The sequence below is a fragment of the Leptonychotes weddellii genome, chromosome 9 (genome assembly GCF_054177405.1).
Source record: "Leptonychotes weddellii isolate Sample4059 chromosome 9, ASM5417740v2, whole genome shotgun sequence".
In the NCBI taxonomy this organism is placed as follows: Eukaryota; Metazoa; Chordata; class Mammalia; order Carnivora; family Phocidae; genus Leptonychotes; species Leptonychotes weddellii.
Genome location: NC_138377.1, coordinates 45159829 through 45184631, shown reverse-complemented (window position 1 = coordinate 45184631; position 24803 = coordinate 45159829). Strand labels below are relative to the sequence as shown.

General features: G+C 35.8%; 1 pseudogene; it reads left to right on the top strand.

Moving 5' to 3' along the window:
- LOC102749529 (kinesin-like protein KIF2A pseudogene) overlaps positions 1 to 21422 on the top strand; it is a 55466-nt pseudogene extending 34044 nt beyond the window's left edge.
- The last annotated feature ends 3381 nt before the right edge of the window (positions 21423 to 24803 follow it).

Sequence of the window (24803 nt, the reverse complement as noted above, 5' to 3'; positions counted from 1 at the left end):
ATCAAAATACCACCCACTTTTTTCAAAGAAATGGAACAAATAATCCTAAAATTTGTATGGAACCAGAAAAGACCCCGTATAGCCAGAAGAATGTTGAAAAAGAAAAGCAAAGCTGGTGGCATCACAAGTCTGGACTGTAAACTCTATTACAAAGCTGTAATCATCAAGACAATATGGTACTGGCACAAAAACAGACCCATAGATCAATGGAATAGAATAGAGAGCCCAGAAATGGACCCTCAACTCTATGGTCAACTAATCTTCGACAAAGCAGGAAAGAATGTCCAATGGAAAAAAGACAGTTCTTCAACAAATGGTGTTGGGAAAATTGGACAGCCACATGCAGAAGAATGAAACTGGACCATTTCCTTACACCACACACAAAAATAGACTCCAAATGGTTGAAAGACCTCAGTGTGAGACAGGAGTCCATCAACATCCTAGAAGAGAACACAGGCAGCAACCTCTTTGACCTCAGCCACAGCAGCTTCTTCCTAGAAACATTGCCAAAGGCAAGGGAAGCAAGGGCAGAAATGAACTATTGGGACTTCATCAAGATAAAAAGCTTTTGCACAGAGAAAGAAACAGTCAACAAAACTAAAAGACAACCAACAGAATGGGAGAAGATATTTTCAGATGACATATCAGATAAAGGGCTAGTATCCACAATCTATAAAGAACTTATCAAACTAAACACCCAAAGAACAAATGATCCAATCAAGAAATGGGCAGAAGACATGAACAGACATTTTTCCAAAGAAGACATCCAAATGGCCAACAGACACATGAAAAAGTGCTCAACATTGCTTGGCATCAGGGAAATCCAAATCAAAACCTCAATGAGATACCACCTCACACCAGTCAGAATGGCTAAAATTAACAAGTCAAGAAAAGACAGATATTGGCGGGGATGCGGAGAAAGCGGAACCCTTCTACACTGTTGGTGAGAACCACTCTGGAAAACAGTATGGAGGTTCCTCAAAAAGTTGAAAATAGAGCTGCCATGAGACCCAGCAATTGCACTGCTGGGTATTTACCCCAAAGATACAAATGTGGGGATCTGAAGGGGTACATGCACCCCGGTGTTTATAGCAGCAATGTCCACAATAGCCAAACTATGGAAAGAGCCAAGATGTCCATTGACAGACGAATGGATAAAGAAGAGGTGGTATATATATATAATGGAATATTATGCAGCCATCAAAAGGAATGAAGTCTTTATGGTTTTTTATAGTTTCCAAATGACCTACAATACACTGCTTCGGTTAACAAGAAGGCAAAAATGCCAATTTTAAAAATAAACTTAATTTTTTAAAAATAAAAGGTCATTGACATACTTTGACATATGATGTAGGGAGTTTTATAAGAGTCTTGTTGAAATTTTAATTATATAGATATGAGATACAAAGAATTTAACAAAGTTGTACTAGTTTCATCTTGGTCAATGATGTCTAGCTCTTGGGCAAATCCATTCAAGCAAAACATCTCACACACACACCCCACTGTGCATTTCACATTTGGGTCTGGTATTTTTGCTTTGAGCTCAAAGTGAATTTTTTTTTCTTGTTCCATTGGTTAGTTTGGGAGAACCCTTAAAATGGATATTTACAAACATTCCTTGGCTTGCTAAGGACCTAGCTATTATTTTAAGAATAGGATTCCTGTTGCTGCCAGGTTGAGTTGCTGTGAAGATCAAGGATGAGAGGCGAAATTGCAGCTTTTAAATATTTTTAGAAAAAATCGTGTCAACTTGCTGACATTAGGCATTGTAATCAATCCCTATCATCTCTTCATTCTTAGGAATAAGTGGGGAAAAAGACCATTTCAAAGCTAAATTGATGTTTTGCTATTGAACAGGACTTTAAAAGCTATTTGCAGACCAGATTTTTTTTTTCTTTTATTTATCTTGGATACTAACAGTAAAGTCAATATAAAATTGTTTAATTTTTTTTAGATTCCCTTGATTAATTTTTCTCCCTGGTCTCTTAGAATGCTTTCCCTAAAGATTCTCAATCATCTCCTTCTATCATTTTGATGTGGTTTTGGAATATCAGTGAGATTTGGTGGGGTGGGGTCCAGAGCCCATGGCTATGAAAGAATTCTTGAGACATCTATGTGCAGAAAGGTGGTTTTATTAAAGCATGGGGACAGGACCCTTGGGCAGAAAGAGCTGCTGCACCAGGGTTGTGAGGGGTGGCTGATTATATCCTTGGGAGTTGGGGCTAGGGAAAAAGGTTTTCAAAAGAACTTTCATATGCTGAAGAGGACTTATAAGAGGCCTTACCATTGTCAAATTAAGGTTGTTTTTCCCTCTAGTAAAGCAATAATATTAAGACAGTTGGGAGCTTCCTGGAAGAACATCACACATATCCCACCCAGGAGTGTGGGGGGGAGGGGTGGGTAGAGGGAGGCTGCAGGGTGTCAGCTTATGCTTTGTCTTCAGTTAGCCTTCTGCTCCCCACAATGTAATAACCATGTCTATTTTATATGACCATAATAATAATTGGTCTTCCAGAGAGTTGTATACTAGTACTGTAGTGATCTGGTACCAGATTAATAATAATAATAATAATAATAATAATGATAATAATAATAATGGTACACTTTTTGGCTAACATTAAAGGAGATATTTTTCATATCAAGAGATTCAGTCTTCACAATAGATGAAATATTTTAAAAATAATGTGTACATGCACTGTAGTGAGTTACAATATCATAAATTAAATCACTAAAGAGCTAATAGTACTAACCTGGATATATAGACTTTTGACTGAAAGTGGCTAATATGAAAATCAAATGATACCAATAAGAAAGATTTTTAGTATCATCAAAATACATCCTTTTACAGTTGAGTTTCTAGAATGATTAAGCATTGTCATTACCATGCTGATGGAATGGGGAGTAGGAATTTGATAAGATGCAAATTTTTACTTAATGGTAAAATATGTAGTAAAGACATTTTGGAAATATATGAGTGTTTTAGGAAGTTATGGTATCTACTGGAAAAAAACTGTACAGATGTAATAGAATCGAATGCATAGCAGACAAAATTGAGGGAAATACCATACTGCTCAAAGTAATTGTACACCTTGACTCAGCCATGGAGCAAGCTTTGTTTAGCATTTTGCATGTTTATTTTTTATATATATTCAGTGGGTAGTGGGTAGTTCCTGGCAGTTGGTGATTTCTGGCAGATGGAATAAGTTAAGGTTTCCTACTCAGATGACTTAAACTTTTTACCAGTATTTGTGGAGAAGACTTTTAAGATTTTTTCATTCACCTAGTTTCCAAATAGGCCTTTCCTCTCTTTGTTTCCTTCTGACAGGAAACCTCCCTGAAATTTGTATTTTGATGAGATGGCCCTCAGTTTCTAGAGAAGACTAAGTAGAACATTCACATCTTAAGGGCACAGAGAAACAATGCAAGTTCCTCCAAGAAGGTCTATTATTTCCTAAATCCAAAATTTTTACAATAGCTATTAGCCTTTTGAAATGAATAGGGAAGATTCTGGAATTGGTAAAAAGGATTAGGTGGGCTTTTTTTTGTTCTTGTGAAGGCTCAGTTTGGAGGACAGTTGTTTTTAATTCCTCAAAGAATTGGGTCACAACCTGAATGCTATGAAGGGACTGAGCCAGTCATCCCACTATATTATCTTCAATTTGCCTCTTTATATCAGAGAGAAGATCTTCAACTATGATAGATATCAAAAGATTCCTATGTTCTAGATCTAGAGCTGTTTGTGTTTGGAATGTTTTTCTTTCCCTCTGGGTAAATTGTTTCATTCAGCTAAGGAGAGAAGGCCTAAAGAAAAAAAAAAAATCCTATAAGACTCTGAATATCAGCTTCCAATTTGGTCAACTTTTGACCTTTGAGCTCCTTAAAAAATCCTCTCAAATATCTTGTTAGGTTTCAGCTAGAACAAATAGTAAATATTCCTGGCAGTTTTCAATGACCCCTTGGATGCAAGAGACATCCCCCCAAAAGGGTGCAAAGGATACTACCTTCCAAAGATCCAGAGCTACTCCCAAAAACAGCCAAAAGAAAGTCTTAGACAATTCCCCTGAGAGCTAGCAACAATCAGCAGGACCTGATAAAGTTAATTTGTATATCAGGATCCACAAAATGGAGGCCACGCCAGTAGCCCTGCCCCACACCACAAATCTAAACCTAAGTAGCCTGCATTTATGGGAAACACCTGTCAAGGAATCCTAACACTCATCATAATCCTCTAATTCAGCTTTAGCTAATTTACCTTAACCTAGGGAATAGAGCCTGCTTAGCCTTAAATGGAAATCCCTGACCTGCTAGCCAATCATGCCCTTTTTTTTGTTGCCTTTTCTAAGGTTCTGTAAAACTCACTCAAACAAAATCTCTCAGGAACAGTGTCCTGCTGCCTGTGAAGTGCCATACTCCTCCAATCCATGGATTCTTTTCCCTTGAGTAAAGGGAAACTCATTAGTAAGTTGTGTTCGTTTTGCCATTTGACAGACACAAACAGGGTGCAGCTCACATTTCTGTCCAGACGCATTTTGGACCTGAACCTAATGGTTGAGCTGCCCCCATACAAGAGAATCAACAACCTACATGCTCCTGACAGAAAGCTAAGCCACTTTTCAGGATGCAAAACAAGAAGGCATAGCTGTCCCTAGGAGAGAAAACGGCAGATAACCAATAAGGAACAACATGACATTTTACTTTCTCTACCGGGCACAACTGAGATCCAAGAGAGCTGACTGTTAAGAATTGTTACCCTTCACAGGCTTCTGTCAGTTTTCCCAGGATCGAATCTGTAGGCTCCAGAGAGAGTGAGGTTTAAGGTAGAGTGTGTAGCTTCAGTATCTCCCAGAATTTGGCAAGTTTCTCCATTAATTTTAATTTTAGTTTCCCCTCTGCTGTTTAAGGGAATAGTTCATGGCAATTACCAGAGAATCCCTCAGTGTCTCATCAGCCCTACAAGGAGGAGGCCATGGGGCCCTCCTTTGAGATATGGGAGCATTCAAGTTGGTATGGAAGGATTTGTATAAAACTTTTGAGGACAATCTTTTTTTCCAGTGTCCCACTTGATTACAAATGAGACCCCAATTTCTGGGCCAGTGTTTTGATGATAGACCCCTAGCAAGGTGCAAAGTGGGAGGCGTGGGTGTTGGTTTAGGTTTCTGGTCCTGGAGCTTCTGCAGTTTTAAGGCTACTAACTTGGTGGACTTTTGTTTATGGTCTTGTAGTCTCTGCAGAATGGAAAGGCAATTCAAGTAGAGTTTTAATAAACTGTGAATACTCAGGTAAAGGAGGATAGAGAGGAGGAGGAGTCACATCAGTCTTACAGTCATTTTCGTTGGGTACCTCTTGCGGCTTTAACTTTTCATTAGCCTTTCACAATGTATGTCTTAATTAAGCTCTCAGAATCTTGAAGCCTTTTGCAGGCTTCTGCATAGCAATTAAAATAGTTATCCCATTCTGTTTGTTTGATTTGGGAACACTTGCTTTTAAATGTACTTCTCTAAAGAATGATTTTGGCTAGTTGGAATATTTCCCATAGTGGCCATGGTAATTCTAGACCGCCTTAGTAAGATTTTACCATTTTTGTCGGTATCTACAGCTTCCAGGGAAACAGTTCTTAGACATATAAAGAGGTATGCTGGAAGGAGGAAGGCTCAATTCTTTGAAACTTGAAGATTGCCTCTTTTAGCTAGGCCTTGGGTCTCTTATTGCCAAATTAATGCCTAAGAGGAATGTGCCACTGAGTTGGGGATTTTGTGTTTTATGGCATGCCTCGTTGCATGGAAATCTTCTTGAGGTTGAGAGATGACAGTATCAATTTAACCTATTCTGCGATCAACTCATCCTACCATAAGAGTCCAGAATTAGGTGGCTCGTGCTCTAACAGCTTTTAATGCTTGATTCATGCCCACAAATTTTATGGCTGTGACTTCCATTAGCAATAGATCTATTGTTCTTTTCATGAGAAGTTTTCTTTATAGTATGGACGACCTGATGGCTTGTAAAATTGTGACTTGATTCTACTTAGATTTTGATGTGCCATTGGTCAAACATTCTGAGTTCCTTGTCTTAATCTATTTCCTCAAGCCCTCCAATGGTTTATGCTGTGGACTTACCTTTGTAAGTCCCTGTGATGGCTACCACACATTGCAGATGTTGGAATTCCTTCCTCTTAAGTCTCCTAATGGCTACCACTCACTGTGGACTTCTAGTATAATTATTCCAGAGCCTTTCCAGGATCCCAGAACTCTTCTCGGAACTTTAAAAAACACTGAACTCTTTTGGGGAACTAAAAGAGTTCCCAAAAACTCTTTTTGTTTTTGTTTTTAATAAAAAAGGTAGAATTAATATTTTATTGTAACATAATCAGTTGACAGTTGTGTATATAGTCTTCATGCTTGATCTTTCTGTTTTGTAAGTAAAATATATGTATGTATATGTATATATAGTTTTAAACAGCCCATAGCTGGTTATGTTTTAGAAAACATGAGATTAATTCTTTAATAGTGGCTTCAAATTTTTCCTTATTGGCCCTAGAAAATTCACTCACATTTTGTCCCTTTTTTAAAAACTGGAAAGTTTGGCATTTGATTTCACACTCTGAAAGCAATATATGAAGCCAAAAAATATGTATTTATATATAAATATAATAACATTATATAAATATATAAATTAAAAAAATAAAGTTTGTTTGGGTCAGAGAGCTGAACATAAGCGAGTGGAGCTTAAATCTGAGAGGGACTGACCCACAGTTCCTGGTCCTGATGAGAGGAACAGTAAGCTCAAAGGATTCAGTGTGCATCTCATCACATCGCAGGTAGTTAGCAATCAACTTCTGATCCTACTGCTCATCGCCCAAAGACTGTTAAAAACTGATAAAAGAAGACAATTTAGGTGATACAAACAAACTTTATTTAACACTCGATGAAGCAGACAGTCTTCATTCACAGAACTGCTGAGAATGTAACTGTCTTTACTGAAGAATGTAAATGGGTAAATATAGGAAAATGATATAAGTAACAAATCACCAATTTACAGACACTAATGTAAAAAAATTTTTTAGGCAACTATCCATAAACAGACACTGAGCCATTGTGTGAATAGTTACTGGGAAGCAGATATTCATATGGTTGGAAAGCCTCGTGTGAGATTTACCAACTAGCATTCCCATTAACCATAAAAACTGACCTTACATCTTCTGATATAATGCCAAGTTATGTACACATTCCGATATAATGCCAAGGAATGTATACATTCCTTGTAATATGGTTTAAATGGTTTGTAAATGGTGTAATCTAATTATGATCATGAGATCCCAAAAAGACAGATTATAGAGCATTTTACACAAGTGGCCTGGACTCTTCAGAAGTATCAATGTTAGGAAAGATAAGAAAGTCAAGAGAATTAAAGACAAAAGATACATGCAACCAAATACAATGTATAATTCTTGGTGGAATCTTGTATTAAAGCAAGACTGGCAGCTAATTTTATGAACTATTAGATAATTTAAATATGGATTACATTTCATATACTATTATTGAATCCAAGTTAAATTCCTTGGTGTGAAAATGCAATTGTGGTTATGTAGGAGGCTGTCCTTGATCTTAAAAGCAACTAGATGAAATATTTAGGAGTGAGTACCATCATGTCAGTGATTTACTTTTGAATATTTAGCAAAGGAGAAAGAGAAAACAAATTTGTCAAATGTTAACAATTGATAAATCCTAGTAAGGGGTGAATGGTGTCGTTAAAATGACTTTTACTATAACTTTTCTGTAGATTTGATATTTTTCAAGATAAAAAAATAGGGCAAATAATCTAAAACAAAATACAGAATTTTATACATTTCAAAAAGTTGTGTCTTCATGAAACCTATCTATTTTGTTACCAAAGCCTTAGCTTTTATGATTTTAATATAAGCAAAGACCTTATTGGAGTTAAAAAGTTTTAGAAGACATTTAAGAATCTTATTTTCACAACAGTCATAAAACATCGATTTTCACAAACCCAGAATAACCCCCTCCCCTCACAATAGCCTTTACAAATTACCTTTGCCTGCCTCATCTGAATATGAAAAAGGTTATGGCTTCATACATAATTCCTTTCAATCTTTTAACTCAATTTAAGAATAAACCCACTGTTTTTTTTTAAATGATATGAAAACAATTCATTCAATAATGAATTAATGTTTTCATAGTAGTTTTGGTAATATATTACCGAAATTAGATTTAAACTGAGAGGGGAGGGAGACAATTCTCAATCTATACTCAGAATAACATATTATTTCTTGGAGTAACAGAAAATAAGAAATGACAAAGAGGAAATAGCTATAAACTTCGAACCATGACACCTTTGAAAATGGCATAACAGTGTTAAAAGTATAAGAAAAATTGTAATGTTCAGATGTACAATGAGAAGTCATTACTTATACCCTTTTGAAGACAGGAAGAGGAGGGGAAAGTTTACTTTGTGTTATTTTTGAAAGAGAAAAACTGTTTGGCATTATCCTTTCGCTTACAAATTGAGAGCAAATAATACTCCTTTTACTCACAATTGAGAGATTACTCTGTGAAAAAGTTTTACGTGTTCACTTATTTGGACCATTAAAATGATGAAAATATCATCCTTTCTTACAAAAGATGCATACACTTGAAGCCACAACTTTTTTTTCCTTCTCTTCAGAGTGGCAGAATTCTTAAAAATGGTATCTTTTTCAAAAAGGTAAGTAATGCACACAATTTTTAGAAAGTACTCACATCACAGAACTGCGATCAAAGTCTACAATTATGTACTGATTGGCAAAATTTTGTGTTAAACTGATTCTCCTGTTGGAATCTTTTGATCACAACACCACTTTGCTCTGTCAGGCTTTCAAATGAAATGGTCATAAGTACTATCCTTACTATCTCGCAAAATTCACATTAATCTATTGAAACTAAATATATGCTCATTTGGCACCTGCTGGAGCAGTGCTTTTAAAACTGTGGGTCACAGTCTGATGGCATCAACTTAATGCCTTGAGACTAGCATTTATAAATTATAAAGCAGGATACGCTACGACAGGATAGAACAGACCATAATACTTCTACATGCATCACAAGTAGTAGGCATAGATATCGTTAGTGAATGACTGCTTATTTATGTGTGTAGTGTTGCAGTATAAATAAAATGTGTTACTCTTGGTCTCAGTTTTTTTTTGTTGTTTTTTTTTAAGATTTTGTTTATTTGACACAGAGAGAGACAGCCAGAGAGGGAACACAAGCAGGGGCAGTGGGAGAGGGAGAAGCAGGCTTCCCGCTGAGCAGGGAGCCCGATGCAGGGCTGGATCCCAGGATCCTGGGATCATGACCTGAGCTGAAGGCAGACGCTTAACGACTGAGCCACCCAGGCGCCCCTTGGTCTCAGTTTAAAAAGTTGAGAGCAATGATTTAAATTTTCATAGGGTAAAATAGAGACTGCTACTTCCAGGGATTGTAAAATACAATAGCAACTTTTAATGAAAAAAATTTCCAATATAGCAAGATTTAAGTTATAAGTCTTAATAAAATAAAAATCATGTTTATATAGATATTTTATTAATATTTTCTCATATTATGTGGAAAGTATACACATCACAAAACTAGAAGAATTAGAAAATCTGATTAGGAGTCATATTGAACATCTTATATTCATAAGGTGTTTGTATTTTACTGTGGGCTCTTTATGTTATTTAAATATTTTTCTATTAGGTGGTTATTACTTCTCTTATGGATTTGTAAAAATTTATTTATCTATCCTATATTTTGCAAATATTTCCCCAATTTGTCTACCTTGTTTCAGTTTGTTTAGTCAGATGGTTTCAAAGTATATGTAGTGAAATTTATTATTTCAGTTGCTTCTGGGTTTCTCTCTTTAGGGCCTTTTCTATGTTCAGATTGTATATTTTACTTTCCCATCTCACCTGTTAATACTTACAATTACTATTCAGTACCTATGTTCTGTCTTTCGTAACTTGCCAATATCATATTAGTATAAACCCTATTAAATCATGGTAGATTTATAGGATATTTTAATAATACATAAGGCTAGTCTTTTAGTACACTACAATTTTAAATATATTTCTGGTTAGTCTGCTTTTTTTTTTTTATTTTCTAATACCTAAAAAACAAAATGTTTTTGGAAGTTTAGTTTAAAAAGTAGACAAAATTAAGATGTACAGTTTTTTGAATGATTAGTATAAAAGATTCCAGTAATAGCTCAGTAAAGCTTAAATAAAAATAATCGAACCAAGATCAAGGTATAAGTCATACCTTATCATTATCAGCCCACATGAGAAACATGAGAAACAAACTTTCTAATACCTATAAGTGTTTAGTTTTGGCTGCACATGAACATTATAAAAATGGAATAATACAGTCTGAATTGGTTGTCTTCTGCTTAACAGGATGTCTGTGGAATCTATATAAGCTGTTGTATCTTTCATGATTTTGCTCATTTTCATCGCTTTATGATATTGCATTAAGTGACTATACCAAATGTGGAGTAGCCTATGGATTGTTTCAGTGTATGAATTTCACGAATAATATTGTTATGGACATTTTTGTATATTTTATATTTTTTATTCAGATAGTTTCTCCTTGTGTTAATTTTGATAATTTGTGTTTTTCAAGAATGTGTCCTTTTCATTTAAATATACAAATATATTGGCATTTAGATAGCATTTTAATTTTCAAATCCCAGTATTTATTACTTGGACCTGTTCTAATCTTCCTCTTCACTCATTCTCCTATGGTAGTAACTCCCAAATTCTTCTCTAGCCTTGGAATCTTCTTTGCATTCCAACCTCAGATGTCCATCTGCTTATTCTAAATCTCAGACTTAACAGCTCTGAATTTAAACTCTGTTATTTCCCCCCATTTTTTTTTTTTTTCCCTTTCTGAGACTTCATCTCAGCAAATGGCAACTTCCTTGCAGTTGTTCAGACTAAAACCTTGAGGTCATCTTCCCCTGCCCCCACTCTTAGCAATCTCTTGGCAATCTCTGTTGACTATTTTCAGAAAGTAACCACTACTTCCTCTCTTGCAGCCACTCTGGCCCATGTCAAAGTCCCTTTGGCTGTGATTACTGTGATAGCCTCTTGGCTGTTTGTCCTCGTCCTCCTTCTCTTTGTTCCATTCTTTTTCTTCTTCACCTTCTCCTGTTCTCCCTCTCCCCTTCTTCCTCTACTTTCTCCTCCCCCTTACTTATTTTCCCCCCTCTCTCTATTTACATTTAAGCAGCTAGATTAATCAACAAAATGCAGATCATGTATTTCAGCCTTCTACCCAAAACCCTTCAAAAGCTTCTTATCTTAATAATCTTAAAAACAAAAGCCTTACAGTGGTCCACATTACAATGATTTCTGAACTTCCTTTACTAGTTGTCCTCATCTCTTCTAATGGTTCTTTCTTACTATTCTTCAAAAGACAGGGTATGTGCCTGCCTTAGAATCTTTTCACTTGATTTTCCTTTGCTCAAAATACTTTTTTTTTTTTATCCACATGAATCAAATGTTTCTTGATGAATTTCCCTATTGGGTTTAAATCATAATCCCACACCAGGCACTCCATATTTCCTTCTGATTTATTTTTCTCATTATATTACATGCTTTAACATACTATATAATATACTCTATATTATGTGTGTATGTATTCATTTATTTTTTTACTTATTTACTTATTTATGTTTTTGTTTAACTGCATCACAAGAATGTGTCATAATAAGAAGGATTTTGGTTGCATTTCAGGACCTAGAATGGCATGTAATTAATACATAGAAAACAATAAATATGTGGTAAATGATCATTTTGGATTAATGAATAGATTGATTCTTTTAGAATAGTCTGTGGTACAAGGCATTTATTCTAAATTCTCTATACTTTGAAATCTAGAAATGTCCTTGTTTTACCCTAAATTGTGAAAGAGCATTTCTTTGTAGACAAAAAAAGATCGGGATTTGCTCTTAGTACTTTGAAGATTTTATTCTACTCTCTTCTAGATTCATTTTTATATTTTGGAGCTTTTTGTGAGTCTGGTTTTGTTTGTTTTAAGGGATCTATCTTTTCTCTCCAGGTGCTTTTAAGATCATCTCATTTTATTGGAAATTTTGTAACTCCATGTCAATGTGTTTAAGTACAGATTTTATTTTTTAATACACTGTGCTTCCCAATTTCCACTTATCCATGTCTTTATTACCTAAAAAATGAACAGCTATGATCACTTTAAGTTTTTCTTCTGCTCATTCTATATCTTCTGTTCCTTCTATGTATTTTGATTAAATATACATTAGAATTTTTAGTTCAATACTTAATCTGTATTAAAATGACCTTAATATTTTACACCACTATGTCTCCATATATCGCATTCTGTGGTAACATACCACAAAATTGTTGTATCTGGCTACTCTTTTAAGCAAAATGACGCTCAATGCCTGCGGGATCTCTCTGGATATTGGGGGCAACATGTTCTTCATTTAGGTGTGTTATTCTGGCCTATTTACTGAATAACCTGAAAACCTGCTATATTAGAGTGGGTCCCAGAAACATAAGAAGGCTCTTGTTAACAGGTCCATCCTGCCTTACAAGCTGCTCTGCCACTTGGGCCCTGTGATCCAGTAGATTCAATGGTGCTTGAAATGTCAGTGGCAGAAAGGGAGGCTCTTGTCACTTCACTCATTCTGAGTGAACATGGGAGGCTATTCATAGCTTTTGGCAGGCCCTCATAGGTTAATTGCACCACAGGCCCTTAGGATTTTTGAGTGAAGTCCTACTATCCTCTGGATAACTTTTCTCATTTTGAGAAACATTTCTTGACCTGCTACTGGCTCTTAGTAGAGACTGTACGCTTAAACTTAGGCCACCACATTACCATGTGACCTGAGCTGTCCATCATGTACCGGGTCTTATTTCACCTACTTAAAGCTGGGCATTCACAACAGTGCTCCATCATCAAACAGAAGTTGTATATAACATGATCTGGCCTGAGTAGGTCCTGAAGGCACAAGTAAGTTATATGAAGAAGTGGTCCAAATGTCCATGGCCTCCACTTCCACTGCACTGCATTTTCTCTCTTGGCCTACACCCATAACCTCCTGGGGATTTGCCTATGATCAACTGACAAAGGAAGGGAAGACTTATGTGTGTGTGCCCCATGTGAATGTTCACCACAGGGTGACCTCAGCAGAGGAGGATTTTAATGATCAAGGGAATAGGATGGCCCATTCTATATATACCAGTCATCATCTCTCTCCAGCCACCTCTGTCATTGACCAATGGGCTCAGAAACAAAGTAGTCATGGTGGCAGGGTTGGAGATTATGCATGGTTTCAGCAGCACAGACATCCACTCACCAAGGCCAACCTGGTTGTGGCCACCACTGAGTGCCCAATCTGCCACCAACAAAGACCAATAATGAGTCTTCTACATGGCATCATTTCTTAAGTAGCTTAAGTAGCTACTTGGTGGTGGGTTGATTTATCAGACACTTCTATCACGGAAAAGGTGGCATTTTGTTCTTATTGGAATAGACACTTATCCTGGATATGGATTTGGCTTCCCTGACATTCATGGACTTACAGAATGACTTATTCACTATCATGGTATATCACACAGAATAGTTTCTGATTAAAGAACTCACTTCATAGCAAAAAAAGTGAGGCAGTGAGCTCATTATTGTGGAATGTACTGGTCATACCATGTTCTCTAACATCTGTAGCTGGTTGAATGGTAGAATGGCTTCTGAAGACTCATTTACAGTCCTAGTTAGGTGCCAATACCTTGGGTAGGATTTCCCAGAAGACTGTGCATGCTCTGAATAAGCATCCAGTATATGGTGGTGGTTCTCCCATAGCTATGACTTACAGGTCTAGGAATCAAGGAATGGAAATGCGGAGTGGTACTACTCACTATTTTCCCTAGTGACCCACTAGCAAAATATTTTGCTTCCTCTTCCCAGAATCATAGGCATAACTGGCCTTAGAGGTCTTAGTAATAAAGGGGTGAATGTTTTCACCAGAAGACACAACAGTGATTCCCTTGAGCTAGAAATTAAGACTGATATCTGGTAACTTTGAACTTCCCATGCCTCTGACTCAACAGGAAAAGAAGGGAGTTACTATGCTGTCTCAGATGATTGCTCCTGACTACAAAGAGGGAATTGGACTACTACTCACAGTGGAGGTAAGAAAAAAATATGTTTAGAATACAGGAGATCCCCAAGGGAATCTCTTAGTATTTCGATGCCCTATGATTAAGGTCAATGGAAAACTATAACAACCCAATCCAGGCAGGACCAATAATGGCCCTGACTCTACAGGAAAGATGGGATGGGTCATCTTACCAGTTAAACAATCACACTCAGCTGAAGTGCTTGCTGAAGGTAGAGAATAGCATATCCATATGACAAATTATGGAAATAAAGACTGTAATTTTTATGAGTATTTCATCATTTTATTATGAATGTGTGTATCCTATATCTTTGTTTTCTTCACTTTCTTATTCTCTATCAGGTAACATAAGATGTATTGACTTTATATCATAGTATTGTTAATTTTATAATGCTTGTTATGGTTTATCAAGGAGAAGAGTAAACATCATTCAAGCACTTTACCTCTTGAGAATTAGTGTTTTTGGTTGTACTCAGGATAGTATCATGTTACTGTCATGTTAGGAATGGACTTGTGATGGTTAATTTTATTTGTCACCTCACTGAAGCATGGGGTGCCCAGATATTTGATCCAACATTATTATGAGTTTGTGAAGGTGTTTCTTGATGAGACTAACATTTGAATCAGTGGACTAAGAATGGACTGACTAGAATAAAAAGGCTAAATTTCCCATGAGTAATAGGGAACACTTTCTGCCTAACTGCTATGAACTGGGGTTTTGGACTTGAACTGAAATACTGGCTTTTTCTGCCTTTGAACAGAAATATCAGCACTTTCTGGTTGTGAAAGGGAGTGCGAGCCTCCTCTCACTCAGACTGGAACCACACCATAGGGTTTCTGGGTTGTCAGCTTACTGAGTACAGGTCTTGGGATTTGTAGTCTCCATAATTGTATGAGTTAATTCCTTATAATAAATCTCTTTCTCTCCATCTCTGCTTGTTCTGTGTCTCAGGAGAACTCTAATAATTCCAGTTACATGCATTTGGGTCATGTGATATTGTTCCACAAGCTGATGATATGCAAACACAAATATACTTATTTTATATATTATACATATTTATATCTTATGTATGTAAATATATTCACCATATATACATATATATTCTCCATATTACACAATTTCTGTTGATCTATCCTCAACTTCAGGGACTCTTTCCTCAATCATTATTATTGTTTTCTCATCCAGTGAGATTTTTTTTTAAGATTTTATTTATTTGAGAGAGACAGCAAGAGAGAGCATGAGCAGGGGGAGGGGCAGAGGGAGAAGCAGACTCCCCAGTGAGCAGGGAGTCTGATGGACAAGGGGTTAGATCCTAGGACCCTGGGATCACGACCTGAGCTGAAGGCAGACGCTTAACCCACTGAAGCACCCAGGCACCCCATCATCCGGTGAGTTTTATGTCAATATATTTTGTTCTGTTTTATAATTTCCTAGTGGTTTGATTTTTATAGTCTCTATTTCTTCATTCGGAGTTTGTCTTTTCATTAATTGTGACCATATAACCTTATTGCACTTCAGTTGAATACCCTTCACAGGTAATGTGTTTTTACAAATTGAAGGTTTGTGGTAATTCTGTGTTGACTGAGTCTAGTGGCACCATTTTTCCAACAGCAATTGCTCACTTCGTGTCTTGGTAACAGTAATTCTCACAGTATTTTAAACTTTTTCATTATTTGTTATGGTGATCTCTGATCAGTGATTATGACTCACTGAAAACTCAGATGATGGTTAACCTTTAACAATGAAGTATTTTTTAATTAAGGTATGTTCATTATTTTTAAAACATAATGCTATTGTTCACTTAATAGACTATAGTGTAAACATAACTTTTATATGCCCTGGGAAACCAAAAAAGAAATCATTTGACTCGCTTTATTGTGATACCTACTTTATTGGGATGGTCTGGGATCAAACACACAATATCTTCAAGATATACCTCTATTTTCCTTTATACCTTTAAACATAGTTATAATAGTTCCTTTATTAACCTCTGCAAATTTTGACATCTAGGTCACACAGTGTTATCTTTTGTTTATTGTTCTTTCTTTTTTGAATTAATTATGTCATCCGATTTCTTTAGATATCAACAAATTTTAGATTGTTTCCTTGGGCATTGCAATGGATATTTTTTAGAAACTACAGATGATTTTATGGCCCTCTGATGACTATTTTTAAAATTTATTTTCGAAGACCTATAACTTGGCTGAACTTGAACTATAAAACTCCATTTTCCTTTTTAGCCTGTTTGGGGTTTTCCCTATGTACAGTGTTTCAGAGATTAGCCAGAGATCTGGGCAGAGACTGTACAAAAAATTTAAGGATCTACTCTCACTTTTCCTTGTGGTATTTCTCTGTTACTTTAAGTGGTTGCATCTATATTAAATCCAGCCCTATGTTCCTTCATGTCAGTTGGACCGCAGGGCTGTTTTTAAATTTTAGTTGCATTGAATAGTGAAGGCTTGAGGCTTCTCTCAGGATGAATCATAAATAATTTGACCTCATGTTGTTCCCTTCCTCTGTGTGTCAACTTTCATGGAATATCTGCTTCTGTCCCTCTCCAGTACCTTAAGGAAATTGCTTATGTTTTGTTGAGTTTATAATTGTTATCTGCAGAAGTTTTGGTCCAATGGGAGTTTACGTGGCCATGACAGGAGCAGAGCTCTATAGGGAATGACAATTATAGGAACCTGAAGATTGTTTGAACATAAAATAACATGATCTTATTAGATCAAAAATGAAATCAATCTTATTTCATTTTTTGCAATGTCTAGGTCTACATCTGAAAGAATTTTTTTCAACATCTATTCTTTTGAACATTTCTAAATTTTACTACCACTTTTTACATTTCCTTAACTTAAGATTTGATATATATTGTGAGAAGAAGAGTTTTAGACCAGGGAAAGAGGTCTTTAATAGCATCCAGAGAAAAGCTGTCAAGGATTGAGGTGTTATGCAAGTCATAATACATTGTCCAAACAACTTTGAGCCTAACTTAAAAGGAGCTTTGCTTTTTAAAATTACTAATATAAGCCACTTAATTGAAAAATCCCTGTGTTCATTGCAAATTCACGTTATTGGCACCAGTTAGGCAAGAAAGAGACATATACTATACATACTATAGTTCTACAAAGAATAATGTACTTTTTTTTTTTTAAAGATTTTATTTATTTATTTGGCAGAGAGAGACACAGTGAGAGAGGGAACACAGCAGGGGGAGTGGGAGAGGAAGAAGCAGGCTTCCCACCGAGCAGGGAGCCCAATGCGGGGCCCGATCCCAGGACCCTGGGATCATGACCTGAGCCGAAGGCAGACCCTTAACGACTGAGCCACCCAGGTGCTCCGAGAATAATGTACTTTTGAGCCATATTATTTATTTTGCTTCATCTATGTTATTATCTGGGCTCTAACATTTGACTTATGATTCTCACCATAATTATAATGAATGACTATAGAAAATAACTAGTATATTACAATAATATTTAAAAATAATTTTATTAATGATAAATATTGAATAAGTACCAAATGTACTCATTATGTTGTTTACTGTACATGCATTAGTTTTAGCTATTCTAAAGTATACTCTGCAGGTATATCAATTTATCAACTTCTCAAAGTCAAACAAAACAAAATAAAATACCAACAGTCACAGAATTTTTTTTTTAATTTTATTTATTTATTTGAGAGAGAGAGAGAAAGCATGAGCAGAGGGAGGGGCAGAGGGAGAAGCTGACTCCCCACAGAGCAGGGAGCCCAATGTGGGGCTTAATCCCAGGACCCTGAGATCATGACCTGAGCCAAAAACAGATGCTTAACTGACTGAGCCACTAAGTGCCCCACAGTCACAGAAATTAAGTAACCTGCCCAAACCATGTGGCTAGTAAGTGGTGAAATCTTGTTCAAACCAAGCAGTTTACCAGATTTTATTCCCAGTACATTTATTTTCCTTTTTTTCTTCTTTTGGTGGGACAAGGATGTGTGAAGAACAAGAATATAAAAAAAAATAGAGCAGGGTGCCTGGGTGGCTCAGTTGGTTAAGCAACTGCCTTCGGCTCAGGTCATGATCCTGGAGTCCCGGGATCGAGTCCCGCATCAGGCTCCCTGCTCGGCAGGGAGCCTGCTTGTCCCTCTGACCCTCCCCCCTCTCATGTGCTCTCTCTCTCTCATTCTCTCTCTCAAATAAATAAATAAAAAAAAAATCTTTAAAAAATATAGAGCATAAAATTTAACAATTTATAAGAAATTGACAGATAGAGTTTCTAAATGTTATATTTTAAATTGCTAATCTCAAATCAACAAAATGCCCAAATGTGTGTCATCAATAATAATACTTTCAATATTAATGCAGTCATCTTGAATTGGGGGAGTGTATACTTTTATACCTTTTGATTTCCCATCTTTGTACAGCATATACAGATTTATGATGAACAGCTTCAGGACTGAATATAAAATTAGGAAATTTTAGGATTTAGTGAATTTTGAAGATTGAGAATGTAATCTTTCAACTCAGCAGTTTTACTCCTCATTATTTTATGATAAGGTTGATGATAATGACTCTTTCTACACTGGATTATATTCAAATTTTTTTAACTTGATAGCTTACCAAAATAAAAAACAAAGACTTCATTTTATTAAAAGGAACCTCGTCTTCTGGGGAAGAATTTGCCCACATGTCCTCTGGCTGTATTTGTGGGTATTGCTTGGGATAATTTTCTCTCTATGGCCACTTATGCATCTCATTAATTTTTGAAGCAGCTTTCTAAATTTACTTATGTAAAACAAAAAATTTCTATTGCCAGAGTTGGCTCTCAGGAATTGAGCTTGGTCCCTCCCACCCTCCTGGTGCCTAACTGCCCAGCTCTGGCATCACTCCATGCCCTGAGGGTCCTGTTCACAGTCACACTGTCACAACCACCACTTCCCCCTCACCCCCACCACACACACACACACACACACACACACACACACCTCAGATGAAGTGAACTGTTACGGCCAACTTCAGCAACATGTAGATCAGGATTTATGTGGAGATCTAGCCATCTAGCCAAGTGATGGTTCCTTTTGGGGTAAATGTTTAATGTCACTTTCTTGGGGTGTAGAGTGACACTCAACCAGGCTTGGAAGTAATTTTTATTGTAAAGGACCATATGCATAGAAAGAGAGAGAGGAAATAAGAACAAATTCAAGGCCCTAACTAGCGATCCCAAATATATCAAGTAGGGGTAACATTTTTAAATGAAAATAGTGAAAGTATTATTGTTGAATGGATAGAAAATGGAGATACAAAGGACAAAGATATTGACCCGGAGAGCATCTTTTCACTCAGCTGTGACTCTGTTCCTGATGAAGAAATTGAATCCAGTCCAGAAACACCTCTACCTCCCGCATCCTCAGCCAAAGTAAACAAAACTGTAAAGAATCGTCAGACTTCTTCTGACGGTTTCTGTTTAGAATGACCTTCCTCCAATAGATAACAAAGTGGTTGGCTCTGCATGTGCACGACCTAGTCCACTTCCTGAATAGTCTTCCTCTGCACAACAGAATGCACATAGAAATCCTCACTGTGTGAAAAAAGTAGAAAAATTATGAAAAACAAAAGACAAAAAAAAAGACCAACCAAGAAAAAACGACTACAACAGAAAAAACTGAAGAGCCCAGGATGTTGATGCTACAAAACCAAATTATGAAATTCTGTGTATGATCAGAGACTCTAAAGGGACTGTAGACCATTGACAACAGCAGATCCTATTGATGAACACAGGATACATATTTGTGTAAGGAAATGACCATTCAGCAAAAAAGACACTCAACGATCTTGATGTCATCATAATCCCTAATTAAACTATTGTGATGGTCTACTTTTAGTTTTGTCTCCAGAAGGTACCTAAAGAACCAACCATTGAGTTTTGATTCTGCCCTTGATGACTCAGCTCCTAACTGAAATGATTTACAAGATTACAGTTAGACCACTGGTGGAAACTATATTTGAAAGGAGAATGGCCACGCTCTTTGCTGAAAGTGGAAAAACTCAAACAATGGGACATGACTTCTCAGGAAAGAACCAGAATTGTTCAAAGGAAAAATAAAAGATTGTTCAAAGGAATTCATGCATTAGCAGCCAGAGAGGGTTTTTTTAATGCCAAATAAGCCAAACTGTAAGAAATTAGAACTTGAAGTAAGTGCAACTTTTTTTTAGAAATTTATAGTGGAAATATGTTTGACTTGCTAAGCAGGAAAGCAAAACTAAGTGTTAAAAGATGGAAAATAGCAGGTTCAAGTGGTGGGATTACAGGAACAGGAAGTCAAATGTGTTGAAGATGTACTGAATCTCATTGACATAGGCAACTGCTGTAGAACATCCGGTCAAACATCTGCCAATGCACATTCATCTTGGAGTCATGCAGTGTTTCAGATTATTCTTAGAAGGAAAGGAGAACTACATGGTAAATTGTCTCTCATCAAGTTTCCTGGAAATGAAAGAGGAGCTGGTACTTCCAGTGCAGACAGGCAAACAAGGTTTGAAGGTGCTGAAATTAGTAAAAAGCCTTAGGTAGAAACAAACCTCCTACTCCTTTCCAAGCAAGTAAACTCACTTAGGTCATAATAGATTCATTCATGGGTGAAGACTCTGATGCCTACACGATAGCTACAGACTCTCCAGGGATGGCATCCTGTGAAAATACTAAGATACATTAAGATATGCAAATAGTGTGAAAGAATTTGTGGATCCAACTGCTGCTGGGAAGTTCATCCAATAATGCACCACCCACCAAATCAGATTGAGGACTTAGAGGCAGAGTGGGGTATAGACAGTTCCCTTCAGGGAAATGATGTAAAATTTCCTTGTGAACAAAGTGAAGAAGAGGTTTCTCCACAATTACTTATTTTCCATGAAGCTATCTCACAAATGGTAGAAATAGAATAAGGTGTAGAAGATCACAGGAAGACAGTGTTCTAGGACTCTATTCAATAGTTAGAAGATGAAAAGGCTGTCCTGGAGATGACTGAAGTAGATTATGATGTAGATTCACATGCTACTCAACTTGGAACTATTCTTCGGCCAAAAAAAAAAAAAAAAAAGACATTTTTAACTGAGCTATGGGATAAAGTGAAATCTTTCTGTGTAGCTTTGCAAGAACAGGCCAGCAAGCAGATCAACCCCAAGAGACCACCCCATGTCCTACTGAAGGATCCCCAGAACCCACACTACATAACATATAATGTTTGTGCTATAAGAACCATTTGAAAGTTTGAAATTTTTAAGTGTCTGTGGAAAATGTCTTTCCTTCATCTGAATGACATTTCAATTTTCGGAAATACTCCTTTGTCTACAAAATGTTTCTGATCCAGGAGATACAACCAAAATTTGGGAATAATGAATATTTTGTTTCATTTACCCAAATTGTAATTTACTTTTGGAGATCCTTGCCAATTTTATTTTCTATATGATGAAATAAGATTGTGGACTTGATCCAGAGGTGAATGGTAGGGGGAAACCACAGCATTTCCTTTTAACTCTGTTCAGTTTTCAGAGCAAGACTGAGCAGTTTTAAGTCCTTTGTGTATATGGATACCTCCTCAGTGATCATACATACCTTGCCCATTCCTAGGGACAGCTGTGCTCACCTCTCCTTGCTTTGTGCTTTGACAAAGGCTATTAAAAAAAAAATTTTTATTTATTTATTTTTAGAGATTGACAGCAAGAGAGAGCCACAGTGGGGAGGAGCCGAAGGAGAGGGAGAGAGAGAATCTTAAGCAGACTCCCTGCTGAGCACAGAGCCCTAAGCAGGGCTTGATCTCACAACCCTGAGATCATAACCTGAGACAAAACCAACAGTCAGATGCTCAACAGACTGAGGCACCCAGGCACCCCATGATTAAGCCTACTGATCCTAAATTTCTGAAGCACAGCCAAGATAAATGACATTTCTTATTTGGCATTGTGAATTACCTTTATTATATGTATGTTTTTACTATATTTGAGACATTTTTGTTTGTGACTAGTTAATTTTGCACGATGTGCCATATCACTGAATAGAACTAAAGTCTGTGAGAGTGAACATAGTTGCTGAACTATTCCATCTTATAAGTATAGAAATCTGGAAGTATGATTTTAAAACCATATAATACATGGTTTTAATTTTCTTAGCATTTTCTTCATAAAGAACAAAATTATAAACTAGTTGGTGTGTTAAAAAATGAAATTTTAAAAAATTTTCTAAAAGTACATGTACCTAAATAATGTTCATTTAACATTGAACTGATTTGATCTGTTCACTTTACAGAAAAAAAAAATACCATTACAAAGTTGATATAAAAGTTTCTTTTAGGGCATGCAGGCAGATGAAGTATCTTATTGAAAATAAAATATAAAAGCTATGAAATTGTCCTATAGATTTATTATTTTTTACTTATGCTCCTGCTACAAAGTCTAATATGCAATGGTTATTTTGTGATTAATTCTCTGAATTGCAATTTTTGAAAAAATCTTATCTGATTCCCTATTATGTGTTTGACAAGAATTGATGGTAGAAAGGATGAGTTGAAGAGTTTGAAATAAAATGATTTTGATCACTACATGTAGGAAGAGAAGATACCCTGTAATTCACATATTAACATGACATTTCTTCAAAATTTTATTACTTCAATATTTTATTCACATAGAAATTAAGCCACTTTACTATTCTAAAAATAATAGGTATTTGGATAATTTATGTAAGAAAATGAAATAAAAGATGTCAGATTTGAGGGAAGATAAAATAGTTTTTAATAGTTTAGTTTAAAATTAAACACTAAGTAAGAAAATACATTCAGTATATTTTATTTTATTACAAAGTATCTTTACAGTATTGTATCCCTTCATTATGTTGGCTTAAAACTTATCCGTAATTCCCATTTTATTAAACTTAATCAGTAAGAAAAATGAAAGTAACTAGGAAATAATAGTTGTGCATTATATGTCATTAAAATAAAATAAAAGCTAATTCATGAGGAGATCAGATAAAGGAAATGAATACTACAGTAATAACAGTTGTGTCATATTATTTATCACCAAACCTGAGCCCAGCCCAGCCACTTATCTGTCGCTTGACTGCACATGGAAAACTAAACTGAGCTCTACACAATCAAACTATTATTAACAGATTCATGAAATCCGTTCAAGCATAATATTTTTTCTAAATTTATCAATTTTTCTGTCCTGAAAAAAGTTTGATATTATGAGTAATATTGATCTGACAATATTTGTAATGCTATATTTAATACGCATTTTCATGACAAAATCTTCATTAAGGAATATATAAATATATAGATTAGATTATACAAGAAGAATGATTAAAAGATGAGGGAAAACCATTTTCTTTCTCCTATGTTCAGCATAGAAGATAGAAAGTAAGTTGAACATAGGAAAAAACACACGCAATAATTCTCTTCACAGATAAAAGAGGCTCTGTGGAAAAATACAGAAATTCTATCAGGAAAGAGATTTGTTGTAAACTCCACATCTTGAAGCCTTTTCTCATTCTGAAATACTATGTTAGTAAAGAGAAAAATATGTGATATACTTAAAAGAACATCTGGATAGTTAACCTGATTGGCAAAATAATTTTTTATATTTTAATTGTCTTCAAAGAAAATGTTTTTGTGTTATTGTGCATGTGTGCGTGTGCACATGCAAATTAGAGAAACCAACTGAAAATAACAACAATGACCTAGCTATAAAGCAGTCCTTTAGGCTGAAAGAAAATGTGCTCTTAGGGACCAGTTTCCTAATTAAGAACTTTTATTAGGCTTCTATCTCATTATTTTGTTTGTTTGTTGAATTTCAGGAGATCTGTCAGTTAAAGAAAACGTCAGTTATTTATTATAAAGTTATTTAGCGACTAAGACTGAGATAGTGAAAGCAATGTATATTAGGGCATCGTAACATTTATTTGTGAGAAGGTAGCATTCAGTGAGCCTAGAGAGAATAAATCCTTTTTATTTCCAGATTCTCCAGTGATGTCTTGCATGTAATTTAGGAACTCCATCTCTCCAGGTACTTCTAAAATCTCTTATTTTAGCTGCTGGCATAAGGAATAAAATACCTTATAAACATTTTCCTGTATTCTTCTAAGAGACTACAAAATAGGAAACACTGGGTATTGTTTGTCCTGTTGATTAAAGTGCATTCATAATGATAAAGTAATTAAGCACATTAAAGTAATTATTTAAAACAGATAAATGTCATCTTGTGCCCCAAGAGGAAGCCTCTCACTATATTACTTGTGCTGCAACTATTCAAGTACAATCAACTTGAGTCTTCTAAATCCTTGCTTCAGGAAAAGTTTTTAAAAGTTAACTAGGTAGTGATTTCTCTGAAATTTGCAGATTAAAGGCATAAGGACCATGTTTACACAAAAAAAATAAGGGCTTCCTTCAGCCTCAGAGACTATCCCTAGTTGATATAAATATGTTGTTGCATTCTTCAAAATTACCACAAAATAAGCAATTTTTGTAACTCGGGAATGTAACAGGAGCTGAACCAAATCAACTGTGTAGTGATCTCAATAACTGTGTGGCAACTGCGTAGAGGATTAAACCTGAAAATCACCATAAAATGATTCTTTACTTTGTGCTTTTTAGACAT